Genomic DNA, 18,910 nt, shown 5'->3' with positions numbered 1-18,910 from the left:
GGATACATGATGATAGAGAGAGAGAGGAGAAGATACATGATGATACAGAGAGAGAGGGGAGGAAACATGATGATACAGAGAGAGAGAGGAGAGGAAACATGATGATACAGAGAGAGAGGAGAGGAAACATGATGATACAGAGAGAGGGAGGAGAGGAAACATGATGATACAGAGAGAGAGGAGAGGAAACATGATGATACAGAGAGAGAGAGGAGGAAACATGATGATACAGAGAGAGCAGAGGAAACATGATGATACAGAGAGAGAGGAGAAGATACATGATGATACAGAGAGAGAGGAGAGGAAACATGATGATACAGAGAGAGAGAGGAGAGGAAACATGATGATAGAGAGAGAGAGAGGAGAGGAAACATGATGATACAGAGAGAGAGGAGAAGATACATGATGATACAGGGAGAGAGAGGAGAGGAAACATGATGATACAGAGAGAGAGGGGAGGAACCATGATGATACAGGGAGAGAGCGAGGAGGAAACATGATGATAGAGAGAGAGAGAGGAGAGGAAACATGATGATACAGAGAGAGAGGAGAAGATACATGATGATACAGAGAGAGAGGAGAAGATACATGATGATACAGAGAGAGGAGAGGAGAGGATACATCATGATACAGAGAGAGGAGAGGAAACATGATGATACAGAGAGAGAGGGGAGATGAAACATGATGATACAGGGAGAGAGGAGAGGAAACATGATGATACAGAGAGAGAGGAGAGGAAACATGATGATACAGAGAGAGAGGGGAGGAAGCATGATGATACAGAGAGAGAGAGGAGAGGAAACATGATGATACAGAGAGAGAGAGGGGAGAGGAAACATGATGATACAGAGAGAGAGGAGAGGAAAGATGATGATAGAGAGAGAGAGAGGAGAGGAAACATGATGATACAGAGAGAGGAGAGTAAAGATGATGATAGAGAGAGAGAGAGGAGAGGAAACATGATGATACAGAGAGAGAGGAGAGGAAACATGATGATACAGAGAGAGAGGAGAGGAAACATGATGATACAGAGAGAGAGAGAGGAAACTTGATGATACAGAGAGAGAGGAGAGGAAACATGATGATACAGAGAGAGAGGAGAGGAAACATTATGATACAGAGAGAGAGGAGAGGAAACATGATGATACAGAGAGAGAGAGGAGAAGATACATGATGATACAGGGAGAGAGAGGAGAGGAAACATGATGATACAGAGAGAGAGGAGAGGAAACATGATGATACAGAGAGAGAGGCGAGGAAACATGATGATACAGGGAGAGAGGAGAGGAAACATGATGATACAGAGAGAGAGGAGAGGAAACATGATGATACAGAGAGAGGAGAGGAAACATGATGATACAGGGAGAGAGGAGAGGAAACATGATGATACAGAGAGAGCAGAGGAAACATGATGATACAGAGAGAGAGGAGAAGATACATGATGATACAGAGAGAGAGGAGAGGAAACATGATGATACAGAGAGAGAGAGGAGAGGAAACATGATGATAGAGAGAGAGAGAGGAGAGGAAACATGATGATACAGAGAGAGAGGAGAAGATACATGATGATACAGGGAGAGAGAGGAGAGGAAACATGATGATACAGAGAGAGAGGGGAGGAACCATGATGATACAGGGAGAGAGAGGAGAGGAAACATGATGATAGAGAGAGAGAGAGGAGAGGAAACATGATGATACAGGGAGAGAGGAGAGGAAACATGATGATACAGAGAGAGGAGAGGAGAGGAAACATGATGATACAGAGAGAGAGAGGATACATGATTATAGAGAGAGAGAGGAGAAGATACATGATGATACAGAGAGAGAGGGGAGGAAACATGATGATACAGAGAGAGAGAGGAGAGGAAACATGATGATACAGAGAGAGAGGAGAGGAAACATGATGATACAGAGAGAGGGAGGAGAGGAAACATGATGATACAGAGAGAGAGGAGAGGAAACATGATGATACAGAGAGAGAGAGAGGAGAGGAAACATGATGATACAGAGAGAGCAGAGGAAACATGATGATACAGAGAGAGAGGAGAAGATACATGATGATACAGAGAGAGAGGAGAGGAAACATGATGATACAGAGAGAGAGAGGAGAGGAAACATGATGATAGAGAGAGAGAGAGGAGAGGAAACATGATGATACAGAGAGAGAGGAGAAGATACATGATGATACAGGGAGAGAGAGGAGAGGAAACATGATGATACAGAGAGAGAGGGGAGGAACCATGATGATACAGGGAGAGAGAGGAGAGGAAACATGATGATAGAGAGAGAGAGAGGAGAGGAAACATGATGATACAGAGAGAGAGGAGAAGATACATGATGATACAGGGAGAGAGAGGAGAGGAAACATGATGATACAGAGAGAGAGGGGAGGAACCATGATGATACAGGGAGAGAGAGAGGAGGAAACATGATGATAGAGAGAGAGAGAGGAGAGGAAACATGATGATACAGAGAGAGAGGAGAAGATACATGATGATACAGAGAGAGAGGAGAAGATACATGATGATACAGAGAGAGGAGAGGAGAGGATACATCATGATACAGAGAGAGGAGAGGAAACATGATGATACAGAGAGAGAGGGGAGATGAAACATGATGATACAGGGAGAGAGGAGAGGAAACATGATGATACAGAGAGAGAGGAGAGGAAACATGATGATACAGAGAGAGAGGGGAGGAAGCATGATGATACAGAGAGAGAGAGGAGAGGAAACATGATGATACAGAGAGAGAGAGGGGAGAGGAAACATGATGATACAGAGAGAGAGGAGAGGAAAGATGATGATAGAGAGAGAGAGAGGAGAGGAAACATGATGATACAGAGAGAGGAGAGTAAAGATGATGATAGAGAGAGAGAGAGGAGAGGAAACATGATGATACAGAGAGAGAGGAGAGGAAACATGATGATACAGAGAGAGAGGAGAGGAAACATGATGATACAGAGAGAGAGAGAGGAAACTTGATGATACAGAGAGAGAGGAGAGGAAACATGATGATACAGAGAGAGAGGAGAGGAAACATTATGATACAGAGAGAGAGGAGAGGAAACATGATGATACAGAGAGAGAGAGGAGAAGATACATGATGATACAGGGAGAGAGAGGAGAGGAAACATGATGATACAGAGAGAGAGGAGAGGAAACATGATGATACAGAGAGAGAGGCGAGGAAACATGATGATACAGGGAGAGAGGAGAGGAAACATGATGATACAGAGAGAGAGGAGAGGAAACATGATGATACAGAGAGAGGAGAGGAAACATGATGATACAGGGAGAGAGGAGAGGAAACATGATGATACAGAGAGAGCAGAGGAAACATGATGATACAGAGAGAGAGGAGAAGATACATGATGATACAGAGAGAGAGGAGAGGAAACATGATGATACAGAGAGAGAGAGGAGAGGAAACATGATGATAGAGAGAGAGAGAGGAGAGGAAACATGATGATACAGAGAGAGAGGAGAAGATACATGATGATACAGGGAGAGAGAGGCGAGGAAACATGATGATACAGGGAGAGAGGAGAGGAAACATGATGATACAGAGAGAGGAGAGGAGAGGAAACATGATGATACAGAGAGAGAGAGGATACATGATGATAGAGAGAGGGAGGAGAAGATACATGATGATACAGAGAGAGAGGGGAGGAAACATGATGATACAGAGAGAGAGAGGAGAGGAAACATGATGATACAGAGAGAGAGGAGAGGAAACATGATGATACAGAGAGAGGGAGGAGAGGAAACATGATGATACAGAGAGAGAGGAGAGGAAACATGATGATACAGAGAGAGAGAGGAGGAAACATGATGATACAGAGAGAGCAGAGGAAACATGATGATACAGAGAGAGAGGAGAAGATACATGATGATACAGAGAGAGAGGAGAGGAAACATGATGATACAGAGAGAGAGAGGAGAGGAAACATGATGATAGAGAGAGAGAGAGGAGAGGAAACATGATGATACAGAGAGAGAGGAGAAGATACATGATGATACAGGGAGAGAGAGGAGAGGAAACATGATGATACAGAAAGAGAGGGGAGGAACCATGATGATACAGGGAGAGAGAGGAGAGGAAACATGATGATACAGAGAGAGGGAGGAGAGGAAACATGATGATACAGAGAGAGAGGAGAGGAAACATGATGATACAGAGAGAGAGAGGAGGAAACATGATGATACAGAGAGAGCAGAGGAAACATGATGATACAGAGAGAGAGGAGAAGATACATGATGATACAGAGAGAGAGGAGAGGAAACATGATGATACAGAGAGAGAGAGGAGAGGAAACATGATGATAGAGAGAGAGAGAGGAGAGGAAACATGATGATACAGAGAGAGAGGAGAAGATACATGATGATACAGGGAGAGAGAGGAGAGGAAACATGATGATACAGAGAGAGAGGGGAGGAACCATGATGATACAGGGAGAGAGAGGAGAGGAAACATGATGATAGAGAGAGAGAGAGGAGAGGAAACATGATGATACAGAGAGAGAGGAGAAGATACATGATGATACACGGAGAGAGAGGAGAGGAAACATGATGATACAGAGAGAGAGGGGAGGAACCATGATGATACAGGGAGAGAGAGAGGAGGAAACATGATGATAGAGAGAGAGAGAGGAGAGGAAACATGATGATACAGAGAGAGAGGAGAAGATACATGATGATACAGAGAGAGAGGAGAAGATACATGATGATACAGAGAGAGGAGAGGGGAGGAACCATGATGATACAGGGAGAGAGAGAGGAGGAAACATGATGATAGAGAGAGAGAGAGGAGAGGAAACATGATGATACAGAGAGAGAGGAGAAGATACATGATGATACAGAGAGAGAGGAGAAGATACATGATGATACAGAGAGAGGAGAGGAGAGGATACATCATGATACAGAGAGAGGAGAGGAAACATGATGATACAGAGAGAGAGGGGAGATGAAACATGATGATACAGGGAGAGAGGAGAGGAAACATGATGATACAGAGAGAGAGGAGAGGAAACATGATGATACAGAGAGAGAGGGGAGGAAGCATGATGATACAGAGAGAGAGAGGAGAGGAAACATGATGATACAGAGAGAGAGAGGGGAGAGGAAACATGATGATACAGAGAGAGAGGAGAGGAAAGATGATGATAGAGAGAGAGAGAGGAGAGGAAACATGATGATACAGAGAGAGGAGAGTAAAGATGATGATAGAGAGAGAGAGAGGAGAGGAAACATGATGATACAGAGAGAGAGGAGAGGAAACATGATGATACAGAGAGAGAGGAGAGGAAACATGATGATACAGAGAGAGAGAGAGGAAACTTGATGATACAGAGAGAGAGGAGAGGAAACATGATGATACAGAGAGAGAGGAGAGGAAACATTATGATACAGAGAGAGAGGAGAGGAAACATGATGATACAGAGAGAGAGAGGAGAAGATACATGATGATACAGGGAGAGAGAGGAGAGGAAACATGATGATACAGAGAGAGAGGAGAGGAAACATGATGATACAGAGAGAGAGGCGAGGAAACATGATGATACAGGGAGAGAGGAGAGGAAACATGATGATACAGAGAGAGAGGAGAGGAAACATGATGATACAGAGAGAGGAGAGGAAACATGATGATACAGGGAGAGAGGAGAGGAAACATGATGATACAGAGAGAGAGAGGGGAGAGGAAACATGATGATACAGAGAGAGAGGAGAGGAAAGATGATGATAGAGAGAGAGAGAGGAGAGGAAACATGATGATACAGAGAGAGAGAGGAGAGGAAACATGATGATACAGAGAGAGAGGAGAGGAAAGATGATGATAGAGAGAGAGAGAGGAGAGGAAACATGATGATACAGAGAGAGGAGAGGAAACATGATGATACAGGGAGAGAGGAGAGGAAACATGATGATACAGAGAGAGAGAGGGGAGAGGAAACATGTTGATACAGAGAGAGAGGGGAGGAAACATGATGATACAGAGAGAGAGAGGAGAGGAAACATGATGATACAGAGAGAGAGGAAACATGATGATACAGAGAGAGAGAGAGCAGAGGAAACATGATGATACAGAGAGAGAGGAGAGGAAACATGATGATAGAGAGAGAGAGAGGAGAGGAAACATGATGATACAGAGAGAGGAGAGGAGAGGATACATGATGATACAGAGAGAGGAGAGGAAACATGATGATACAGAGAGAGAGGAGAGGAAACATGATGATACAGAGAGAGAGGAGAGGAAACATGATGATACAGAGAGAGAGAGGAGAGGAAACATGATGATACAGAGAGAGAGAGGAGGAAACATGATGATACAGAGAGAGAGAGAGGAGAGGATACATGATGATACAGAGAGAGAGGAGAGGAAACATGATGATACAGAGAGAGAGAGGAGAGGAAACATGATGATACAGAGAGAGAGGAGAGGAAACATGATGATACAGAGAGAGGAGAGGAAACATGATGATACAGAGAGAGAGGAGAGGAAACATGATGATACAGAGAGAGAGAGGAGAGGAAACATGATGATACAGAGAGAGGAGAGGAGAGGATACATGATGATACAGAGAGAGGAGAGGAAACATGATGATACAGAGAGAGAGGAGAGGAAACATGATGATACAGAGAGAGAGGAGAGGAAACATGATGATACAGAGAGAGAGAGGAGAGGAAACATGATGATACAGAGAGAGAGGAGAGGAAACATGATGATACAGAGAGAGAGAGAGGAGAGGATACATGATGATACAGAGAGAGAGGAGAGGAAACATGATGATACAGAGAGAGAGAGGAGAGGAAACATGATGATACAGAGAGAGAGGAGAGGAAACATGATGATACAGAGAGAGGAGAGGAAACATGATGATACAGAGAGAGAGGAGAGGAAACATGATGATACAGAGAGAGAGAGGAGAGGAAACATGATGATACAGAGAGAGAGGAGAGGATACATGATGATACAGAGAGAGAGGAGAGAGGAAACATGATGATACAGAGAGAGAGAGGGGAGGAAACATGATGATACAGAGAGAGAGGGGAGGAAACATGATGATACAGAGAGAGAGGAGAGGAAACATGATGATACAGAGAGAGAGAGGAGAGGAAACATGATGATACAGAGAGAGAGGAGAGGATACATGATGATACAGAGAGAGAGGAGAGAGGAAACATGATGATACAGAGAGAGAGAGGGGAGGAAACATGATGATACAGAGAGAGAGGGGAGGAAACATGATGATACAGAGAGAGAGGAGAGGAAACATGATGATACAGAGAGAGAGAGGAGAGGAAACATGATGATACAGAGAGAGAGGGGAGAGGAAACATGATGACACAGAGAGAGAGAGAGGAGAGGAAACATGATGATACAGAGAGAGAGAGGAGAGGAAACATGATGATACAGAGAGAGAGAGAGGAGAGGAAATATGATGATACAGAGAGAGAGGAGAGGAAACATGATGATACAGAGAGAGAGAGGAGAGGAAACATGATGATACAGAGAGAGAGAGGAGAGGAAACATGATGATACAGAGAGAGAGGAGAGGAAACATGATGATACAGAGAGAGGAGAGGAAACATGATGATACATAGAGAGAGAGAGGAGAGGAGACATGATGATACAGAGAGAGGAGAGGAAACATGATGATACAGAGAGAGAGAGGAGAGGAAACATGATGATACAGAGAGAGAGGAGAGGAAACATGATGATACAGAGAGAGGAGAGGAAACATGATGATACAGAGAGAGAGAGGAGAGGAAACATGATGATACAGAGAGAGAGGAGAGGAAACATGATGATACAGGGAGAGAGAGGAGAGGAAACATGATGATACAGAGAGAGAGGAGAGGAAACATGATGATACAGAGAGAGGAGAGGAAACATGATGATACAGAGAGAGAGAGAGGAGAGGAGACATGATGATACAGAGAGAGGAGAGGAAACATGATGATACAGGGAGAGAGAGGAGAGGAAACATGATGATACAGAGAGAGAGGAGAGGAAACATGATGATACAGAGAGAGGAGAGGAAACATGATGATACAGAGAGAGAGAGAGGAGAGGAGACATGATGATACAGAGAGAGAGGAGAGAGGAAAGATGATGATAGAGAGAGAGGGGAGAGGAGAGGAAAGATGATGATAGAGAGAGAGGGGAGAGGAAAGATGATGATACAGAGAGAGAGGGGAGAGGAAAGATGATGATAGAGAGAGAGAGGAGAGGATACATGATGATACAGAGAGAGAGAGAGGAGAGGAGACACATGAGAGATAGAAGATGATGAAGCTAACAAGATCACATTATAGGGTAGTTCCAATGATGGAGGAACAAAATGTCATTCCGTTAGAAGACAACCATTTACCGTACGACCTGAATCTTACTTTCGCTGTCCTCGTCCCCAGGCTAAACCGCTACTGCATAACATTAATTAAACTGTCACTAACTTCTGTGAGGCATGTGGTTTTTCTACTGAGCTAAAAAAAGACACACTGCAAGGGGTCTAAGTCACCAAAGATCTCCTATGTGGATAACTGACTAAATAACTGCAGGACCCAATCCATTGCCTTCATGTGTTGAATTATATTACCCGTAGCTGGTTCAAGCTTCTGTGTGTATGCGGTTTGTTATCGAACTAAACAGACTGTACTGTATACTGTATTGGCATCACTAAAGAACCCCTATGCACATACCTGTATTTGACTCAGGTACTAACAGAGTCCATACAGTATAATGTATTTGACTAAGGTACTAACGGAGTCCATACAGTATAATGTATTTGACTAAGGCACTAACAGAGTCCATACAGTATAATGTATTTGACTAACGTACTAACAGAGTCCATACAGTATAATGCATTTGACTAAGTCAAAAACATAGTCCATACAGTATAATGTATTTGACTCAGTCACAAACAGAGTCCATACAGTATAATGTATTTGACTAAGGTACTAACAGAGTCCATACAGTATAATGTATTTGACTAAGTCACAAACAGAGTCCATACAGTATAATGTATTTGACTAAGGCACTAACAGAGTCCATACAGTATAATGTATTTGACTCAGGTACTAACATAGTCCATACAGTATAATGTATTTGACTCAGGCACAAACAGAGTCCATACAGTATAATGCATTTGACTCAGGTACTAACATAGTCCATACAGTATAATGTATTTGACTCAGGCACAAACAGAGTCCATACAGTATAATGTATTTGACTCAAATACTAACAGAGTCCATACAGTATAATGTATTTGACTCAGGCACAAACAGAGTCCATACAGTATAATGTATTTGACTCAGGCACAAATAGAGTCCATACAGTATAGTGTATTTGACTAAGTCGCAGTGTCAATATAATGTATTTTAATAAGTCAATAAATGCTCCCTAAGTTGTTTTGCAGGATGGAGACAACTAATCACTGTGGACATTAAACCCTGTTGTGTTTTCACCTGTACCTCTTGGGACCAGGAACATCTCTGTTGTTTTTTCACCTGCACCTCTTGGATCCAGGAACATCCACAAACTCTCTCTCTCTCTCTGTTGTGTTTTCACAGGAACCTTCAAACGAATTAAGCCTGCCCCTGATTAAACAAGGCAGCTAATTACAATGTCTTAATTGCTGTTGTTAATTACTGACGCCCCCTCTCCCTCTCTCTCTCTCTCTCTCAGAGCCCAAAGTTGGAGCCCTCTGTGATCATAGAGAATTAATAGCAGGACACCAGCAGTCATTCAGTCTGTTTGTCTTTATTTACTGAGACCATCTTAAATTCACCATGTTCCCAAATATAGTGCACTACTTTTGACCAAGGCTCATAGGGCGAATAGGCCTCTGGTCTAATGTAGTCCACTATATAGGGAATAGGGCTCCATAGGGCTTTATAGGGCTCTGGTCTATAGTAGTACCACTATATAGGGAATAGGGCTCTGGTCTAAAGTAGTGCACTATATAGGGAATAGGAATCTGGTTCTAAAGTAGTGCACTATATAGGGAATAGGGCTCCATAGGGCTTTATAGGGCTCTGGTCTATAGTAGTACCACTATATAGGGAATAGGGATCTGGTCTATAGTAGTACCACTATATAGGGAATAGGGCTCTGGTCTATAGTAGTACCACTATATAGGGAATAGGGCTCTGGTCTAATGTAGTGCACTATATAGGGAATAGGGCTCTGGTCTATAGTAGTGCACTATATAGGAATAGGGCTATTTGGGATTTGTGTTGGCCTCTGTGTTTATTTGGCCTCTGTGTTTATTTGGCCTCTGTGTTTATTTGGCCTCTGCGTTTATTTGGCCTCTGTGTTTATTTGGCCTCTGCGTTTATTTGGCCTCTGTGTTTATTTGGCCTCTGCGTTTATTTGGCCTCTGTGTTTATTTGGCCTCTGTGTTTATTTGGCCTCTGTGTTGGCCGAATGGAACAGACAGCAGACTGATATCCAGGGGACAGAGAGACAGACGGACGTTCTGCTGTCTGACCAGGGCCCTAAACCCAAACCACTGGGTTTGTTGTCACGGAGGAGGATTTCCAGGTAGGAACATCGGTGTCTTAACGTGGTACTAACGTATATAACCACACTAAGTTGTGTAGATTGGATGAGTTCTGCAATCAAGTTGTGGATGTAGGAAAGGATCTGTCAGGTAACAGAAAACTACATGGTATGACCCTCACCTGGACTACTGTAGCAGGTAGAGATACTACATGGTATGACCCTCACCTGGACTACTGTAACAGGTAGAGATACTACATGGTATGACCCTCACCTGGACTACTGTAGCAGGTAGAGATACTACATGGTATGACCCTCACCTGGACTACTGTAACAGGTAGAGATACTACATGGTATGACCCTCACCTGGACTACTGTAACAGGTAGAGATACTACATGGTATGACCCTCACCTGGAACACTGTAGCAGGTAGAGAAACTACATGGTATGACCCTCACCTGGACTACTGTAGCAGGTAGAGATACTACATGGTATGACCCTCACCTGGACTACTGTAGCAGGTAGAGATACTACATGGTATGACCCTCACCTGGACTACTGTAGCAGGTAGAGATACTACATGGTATGACCCTCACCTGGACTACTGTAGCAGGTAGAGATACTACATGGTATGACCCTCACCTGGACTACTGTAACAGGTAGAGATACTACATGGTATGACCCTCACCTGGACTACTGTAGCAGGTAGAGATACTACATGGTATGACCCTCACCTGGACTACTGTAGCAGGTAGAGATACTACATGGTATGACCCTCACCTGGACTACTGTAGCAGGTAGAGATACTACATGGTATGACCCTCACCTGGACTACTGTAGCAGGTAGAGATACTACATGGTATGACCCTCACCTGGACTACTGTAGCAGGTAGAGATACTACATGGTATGACCCTCACCTGGACTACTGTAACAGGTAGAGATACTACATGGTACGACCCTCACCTGGACTACTGTAACAGGTAGATATACTACATGGTATGACCCTCACCTGGACTACTGTAGCAGGTAGAGATACTACATGGTATGACCCTCACCTGGACTACTGTAGCAGGTAGAGATACTACATGGTATGACCCTCACCTGGACTACTGTAACAGGTAGAGATACTACATGGTATGACCCTCACCTGGACTACTGTAGCAGGTAGAGATACTACATGGTATGACCCTCACCTGGACTACTGTAGCAGGTAGAGATACTACATGGTATGACCCTCACCTGGACTACTGTAGCAGGTAGAGATACTACATGGTATGACCCTCACCTGGACTACTGTAGCAGCTAGAGATACTACATGGTATGACCCTCACCTGGACTACTGTAGCAGGTAGAGATACTACATGGTATGACCCTCACCTGGACTACTGTAGCAGGTAACAGAGATACTACATGGTATGACCCTCACCTGACCTACTGTAGCAGGGAGAGATACTACATGGTATGACCCTCACCTGGACTACTGTAACAGGTAGAGATACTACATGGTATGACCCTCACCTGGACTACTGTAGCAGGTAACAGAGATACTACATGGTATGACCCTCACCTGGACTACTCTAGCAGGTAGAGATACTACATGGTATGACCCTCACCTGGACTACTGTAGCAGGTAACAGAGATACTACATGGTATGACCCTCACCTGACCTACTGTAGCAGGTAGAGATACTACATGGTATGACCCTCACCTGGACTACTGTAGCAGGTAGAGATACTACATGGTATGACCCTCACCTGGACTACTGTAACAGGTAGAGATACTACATGGTATGACCCTCACATGGACTACTGTAACAGGTAGAGATACTACATGGTATGACCCTCACCTGGACTACTGTAGCAGGTAGTGATACTACATGGTATGACCCTCACCTGGACTACTGTAGCAGGTAGAGATACTACATGGTATGACCCTCACCTGGACTACTGTAACAGGTAACAGAGAAACGACATGGTATGACCCTCACCTGGACTACTGTAGCAGGTAGAGTAACTACATGGTATGACCCTCACCTAGACTACTGTAGCAGGTAGAGATACTGGTATGACCCTCACCTGGACTACTGTAGCAGGTAGAGATACTACATGGTATGACCCTCACCTGGACTACTGTAACAGGTAGAGAAACTACATGGTATGATCCTCACCTGGACTACTGTAACAGGTAGAGATACTACATGGTATGACCCTCACCTGGACTACTGTAGCAGGTAACAGAGTAACTACATGGTATGACCCTCACCTGGACTACTGTAACAGGTAGAGATACTACATGGTATGACCCTCACCTGGACTACTGTAGCAGGTAACAGATTAACTACATGGTATGACCCTCACCTGGACTACTGTAGCAGGTAGAGATACTACATGGTATGACCCTCACCTGGACTACTGTAGCAGGTAGAGATACTACATGGTATGACCCTCACCTGGACCACTGTAACAGGTAGAGATACTACATGGTATGACCCTCACCTGGACTACTGTAGCAGGTAGAGATACTACATGGTATGACCCTCACCTGGACTACTGTAAAAGGTAACAGAGAAACGACATGGTATGACCCTCACCTGGACTACTGTAGCAGGTAGAGTAACTACATGGTATGACCCTCACCTGGACTACTGTAACAGGTAGAGATACTACATGGTATGACCCTCACCTGGACTACTGTAACAGGTAGAGATACTACATGGTATGACCCTCACCTGGAACACTGTAGCAGGTAGAGAAACTACATGGTATGACCCTCACCTGGACTACTGTAGCAGGTAGAGATACTACATGGTATGACCCTCACCTGGACTACTGTAGCAGGTAGAGATACTACATGGTATGACCCTCACCTGGACTACTGTAGCAGGTAGAGATACTACATGGTATGACCCTCACCTGGACTACTGTAGCAGGTAGAGATACTACATGGTATGACCCTCACCTGGACTACTGTAACAGGTAGAGATACTACATGGTATGACCCTCACCTGGACTACTGTAGCAGGTAGAGATACTACATGGTATGACCCTCACCTGGACTACTGTAGCAGGTAGAGATACTACATGGTATGACCCTCACCTGGACTACTGTAGCAGGTAGAGATACTACATGGTATGACCCTCACCTGGACTACTGTAGCAGGTAGAGATACTACATGGTATGACCCTCACCTGGACTACTGTAGCAGGTAGAGATACTACATGGTATGACCCTCACCTGGACTACTGTAACAGGTAGAGATACTACATGGTACGACCCTCACCTGGAGGACTGTAACAGGTAGATATACTACATGGTATGACCCTCACCTGGACTACTGTAGCAGGTAGAGATACTACATGGTATGACCCTCACCTGGACTACTGTAGCAGGTAGAGATACTACATGGTATGACCCTCACCTGGACTACTGTAACAGGTAGAGATACTACATGGTATGACCCTCACCTGGACTACTGTAGCAGGTAGAGATACTACATGGTATGACCCTCACCTGGACTACTGTAGCAGGTAGAGATACTACATGGTATGACCCTCACCTGGACTACTGTAGCAGGTAGAGATACTACATGGTATGACCCTCACCTGGACTACTGTAGCAGCTAGAGATACTACATGGTATGACCCTCACCTGGACTACTGTAGCAGGTAGAGATACTACATGGTATGACCCTCACCTGGACTACTGTAGCAGGTAACAGAGATACTACATGGTATGACCCTCACCTGACCTACTGTAGCAGGGAGAGATACTACATGGTATGACCCTCACCTGGACTACTGTAACAGGTAGAGATACTACATGGTATGACCCTCACCTGGACTACTGTAGCAGGTAACAGAGATACTACATGGTATGACCCTCACCTGGTCTACTCTAGCAGGTAGAGATACTACATGGTATGACCCTCACCTGGACTACTGTAGCAGGTAACAGAGATACTACATGGTATGACCCTCACCTGACCTACTGTAGCAGGTAGAGATACTACATGGTATGACCCTCACCTGGACTACTGTAGCAGGTAGAGATACTACATGGTATGACCCTCACCTGGACTACTGTAACAGGTAGAGATACTACATGGTATGACCCTCACCTGGACTACTGTAACAGGTAGAGATACTACATGGTATGACCCTCACCTGGACTACTGTAGCAGGTAGTGATACTACATGGTATGACCCTCACCTGGACTACTGTAGCAGGTAGAGATACTACATGGTATGACCCTCACCTGGACTACTGTAACAGGTAACAGAGAAACGACATGGTATGACCCTCACCTGGACTACTGTAGCAGGTAGAGTAACTACATGGTATGACCCTCACCTAGACTACTGTAGCAGGTAGAGATACTGGTATGACCCTCACCTGGACTACTGTAGCAGGTAGAGATACTACATGGTATGACCCTCACCTGGACTACTGTAACAGGTAGAGAAACTACATGGTATGATCCTCACCTGGACTACTGTAACAGGTAGAGATACTACATGGTATGACCCTCACCTGGACTACTGTAGCAGGTAACAGAGTAACTACATGGTATGACCCTCACCTGGACTACTGTAACAGGTAGAGATACTACATGGTATGACCCTCACCTGGACTACTGTAGCAGGTAACAGAGTAACTACATGGTATGACCCTCACCTGGACTACTGTAGCAGGTAGAGATACTACATGGTATGACCCTCACCTGGACTACTGTAACAGGTAGAGATACTACATGGTATGACCCTCACCTGGGCTACTGTAGCAGGTAGAGATACTACATGGTATGACCCTCACCTGGACCACTGTAACAGGTAGAGATACTACATGGTATGACCCTCACCTGGACTACTGTAGCAGGTAGAGATACTACATGGTATGACCCTCACCTGGACTACTGTAAAAGGTAACAGAGAAACGACATGGTATGACCCTCACCTGGACTACTGTAGCAGGTAGAGTAACTACATGGTATGACCCTCACCTGGACTACTGTAGCAGGTAGAGATACTACATGGTATGACCCTCACCTGGACTACTGTAGGAGGTAGAGATACTACATGGTATGACCCTCACCTGGACCACTGTAGGAGGTAGAGATACTACATGGTATGACCCTCACCTGGACTACTGTAGCAGGTAGAGATACTACATGGTATGACCCTCACCTGGACCACTGTAGGAGGTAGAGATACTACATGGTATGACCCTCACCTGGACTACTGTAGCAGGTAGAGATACTACATGGTATGACCCTCACCTGGACTACTGTAACAGGTAACAGAGATACTACATGGTATGACCCTCACCTGGACTACTGTAACAGGTAGAGATACTACATGGTATGACCCTCACCTGGACTACTGTAACAGGTAGAGATACTACATGGTATGACCCTCACCTGGACTACTGTAACAGGTAGAGATACTACATGGTATGACCCTCACCTGGACTACTGTAACAGGTAGAGAAACTACATGGTATGACCCTCACCTGGACTACTGTAGCAGGTAGAGATACTACATGGTATGACCCTCACCTGGACTAGTGTAACAGGTAGAGAAACTACATGGTATGACCCTCACCTGGACTACTGTAACAGGTAGAGATACTACATGGTATGACCCTCACCTGGACTACTGTAACAGGCAGAGATACTACATGTTTTGACCCTCACCTGGACTACTGTAACAGGTAGAGATACTACATGGTATGACCCTCACCTGGACTACTGTAGCAGGTAACAGAGATACTACATGGTATGACCCTCACCTGGAACACTGTAGCAGGTAGAGAAACTACATGGTATGACCCTCACCTGGACTACTGTAGCAGGTAGAGACACTACATGGTATGACCCTCACCTGGACTACTGTAGCAGGTAGAGATACTACATGGTACGACCCTCACCTGGACTACTGTAACAGGTAGAGATACTACATGGTATGACCCTCACCTGGACTACTGTAGCAGGTAGAGATACTACATGGTATGACCCTCACCTGGACTACTGTAGCAGGTAGAGAAACGACATGGTATGACCCTCACCTGGACTACTGTAGCAGGTAGAGATACTACATGGTATGACCCTCACCTGGACTACTGTAACAGGTAGAGATACTACATGGTATGACCCTCACCTGGACTACTGTAGCAGGTAGAGATACTACATGGTATGACCCTCACCTGGACTACTGTAACAGCTAGAGAAACTACATGGCATGACCCTCACCTGGACTACTGTAAAAGGTAACAGAGAAACGACATGGTATGACCCTCACCTGGACTACTGTAGCAGGTAGAGTAACTACATGGTATGACCCTCACCTAGACTACTGTAGCAGGTAGAGATACTACATGGTATGACCCTCACCTGGACTACTGTAGCAGGTAGAGATACTACATGGTATGACCCTGACCTGGACTACTGTAGCAGGTAGAGATACTACATGGTATGACCCTCACCTGGACTACTGTAACAGGTAGAGAAACTACATGGTATGACCCTCACCTGGACTACTGTAGCAGGTAGAGATACTACATGGTATGACCCTCACCTGGACTACTGTAACAGGTAGAGAAACTACATGGTATGACCCTCACCTGGACTACTGTAACAGGTAGAGATACTACATGGTATGACCCTCACCTGGACTACTGTAACAGGTAGAGATACTACATGGTATGACCCTCACCTGGACTACTGTAACAGGTAGAGATACTACATGGTATGACCCTCACCTGGACTACTGTAGCAGGTAGAGAAACTACATGGTATGACCCTCACCTGGACTACTGTAACAGGTAGAGAAACTACATGGTATGACCCTCACCTGGACTACTGTAACAGGTAGAGATACTACATGGTATGACCCTCACCTGGACTACTGTAACAGGTAGAGAAACTACATGGTATGACCCTCACCTGGACTACTGTAGCAGGTAGAGAAACTACATGGTATGACCCTCACCTGGACTACTGTAACAGGTAGAGATACTACATGGTATGACCCTCACCTGGACTACTGTAGCAGGTAGAGATACTACATGGTATGACCCTCACCTGGACTACTGTAACAGGTAGAGAAACTACATGGTATGACCCTCACCTGGACTACTGTAACAGGTAGAGATACTACATGGTATGACCCTCACCTGGACTACTGTAGCAGGTAGAGATACTACATGGTATGACCCTCACCTGGACTACTGTAACAGGTAGAGATACTACATGGTATGACCCTCACCTGGACTACTGTAACAGGTAGAGATACTACATGGTATGACCCTCACCTGGACTACTGTAGCAGGTAGAGAAACTACATGGTATGACCCTCACCTGGACTACGGTAACAGGTAGAGAAACTACATGGTATGACCCTCACCTGGACTACTGTAACAGGTAGAGATACTACATGGTATGACCCTCACCTGGACTACTGTAACAGGTAGAGAAACTACATGGTATGACCCTCACCTGGACTACTGTAGCAGGTAGAGAAACTACATGGTATGACCCTCACCTGGACTACTGTAACAGGTAGAGATACTACATGTTATGACCCTCACCTGGACTACTGTAGCAGGTAGAGATACTACATGGTATGACCCTCACCTGGACTACTGTAACAGGTAGAGATACTACATGGTATGACCCTCACCTGGACTACTGTAACAGGTAGATAAACTACATGGTATGACCCTCACCTGGACTACTGTAGCAGGTAACAGAGATACTACATGGTATGACCCTCACCTGGACTACTGTAACAGGTAACGGAGATACTACATGGTATGACCGTCACCTGGACTACTGTAGGAGGTAGAGATACTACATGGTATGACCCTCACCTGGACTACTGTAACAGGTAGAGATACTACATGGTATGACCCTCACCTGGACTACTGTAGCAGGTAGAGAAACTACATGGTATGACCCTCACCTGGACTACTGTAGCAGGTAACAGAGATACTGCATGGTATGACCCTCACCTGGACTACTGTAACAGGTAGAGATACTACATGGTATGACCCTCACCTGGACTACTGTAACAGGTAGAGATACTACATGGTATGACCCTCACCTGGACTACTGTAGCAGGTAGAGATACTACATGGTATGACCCTCACCTGGACTACTGTAACAGGTAGAGATACTACATGGTATGACCCTCACCTGGACTACTGTAGCAGGTAGAGATACTACATGGTATGACCCTCACCTGGACTACTGTAACAGGTAGAGATACTACATGGTATGACCCTCACCTGGACTACTGTAACAGGTAGAGAAACTACATGGTATGACCCTCACCTGGACTACTGTAACAGGTAGAGAAACTACATGGTATGACCCTCACCTGGACTACTGTAACAGGTAGAGATACTACA

At 44.9% G+C, this 18,910-nt stretch overlaps 1 protein-coding gene across 1 annotated transcript in view; it reads right to left on the bottom strand.

The window, feature by feature from the left end:
* Positions 1-18,910, bottom strand: part of LOC139555342 (CUB and sushi domain-containing protein 2-like) — a 993,500-nt gene that overhangs the window by 345,534 nt on the left and 629,056 nt on the right. The window lies entirely within an intron of this gene.

This window comes from Salvelinus alpinus, chromosome 26, assembly GCF_045679555.1.
Source record: "Salvelinus alpinus chromosome 26, SLU_Salpinus.1, whole genome shotgun sequence".
Classification (NCBI taxonomy): Eukaryota; Metazoa; Chordata; class Actinopteri; order Salmoniformes; family Salmonidae; genus Salvelinus; species Salvelinus alpinus.
This window is presented reverse-complemented; position numbering and strand designations above follow the sequence as displayed.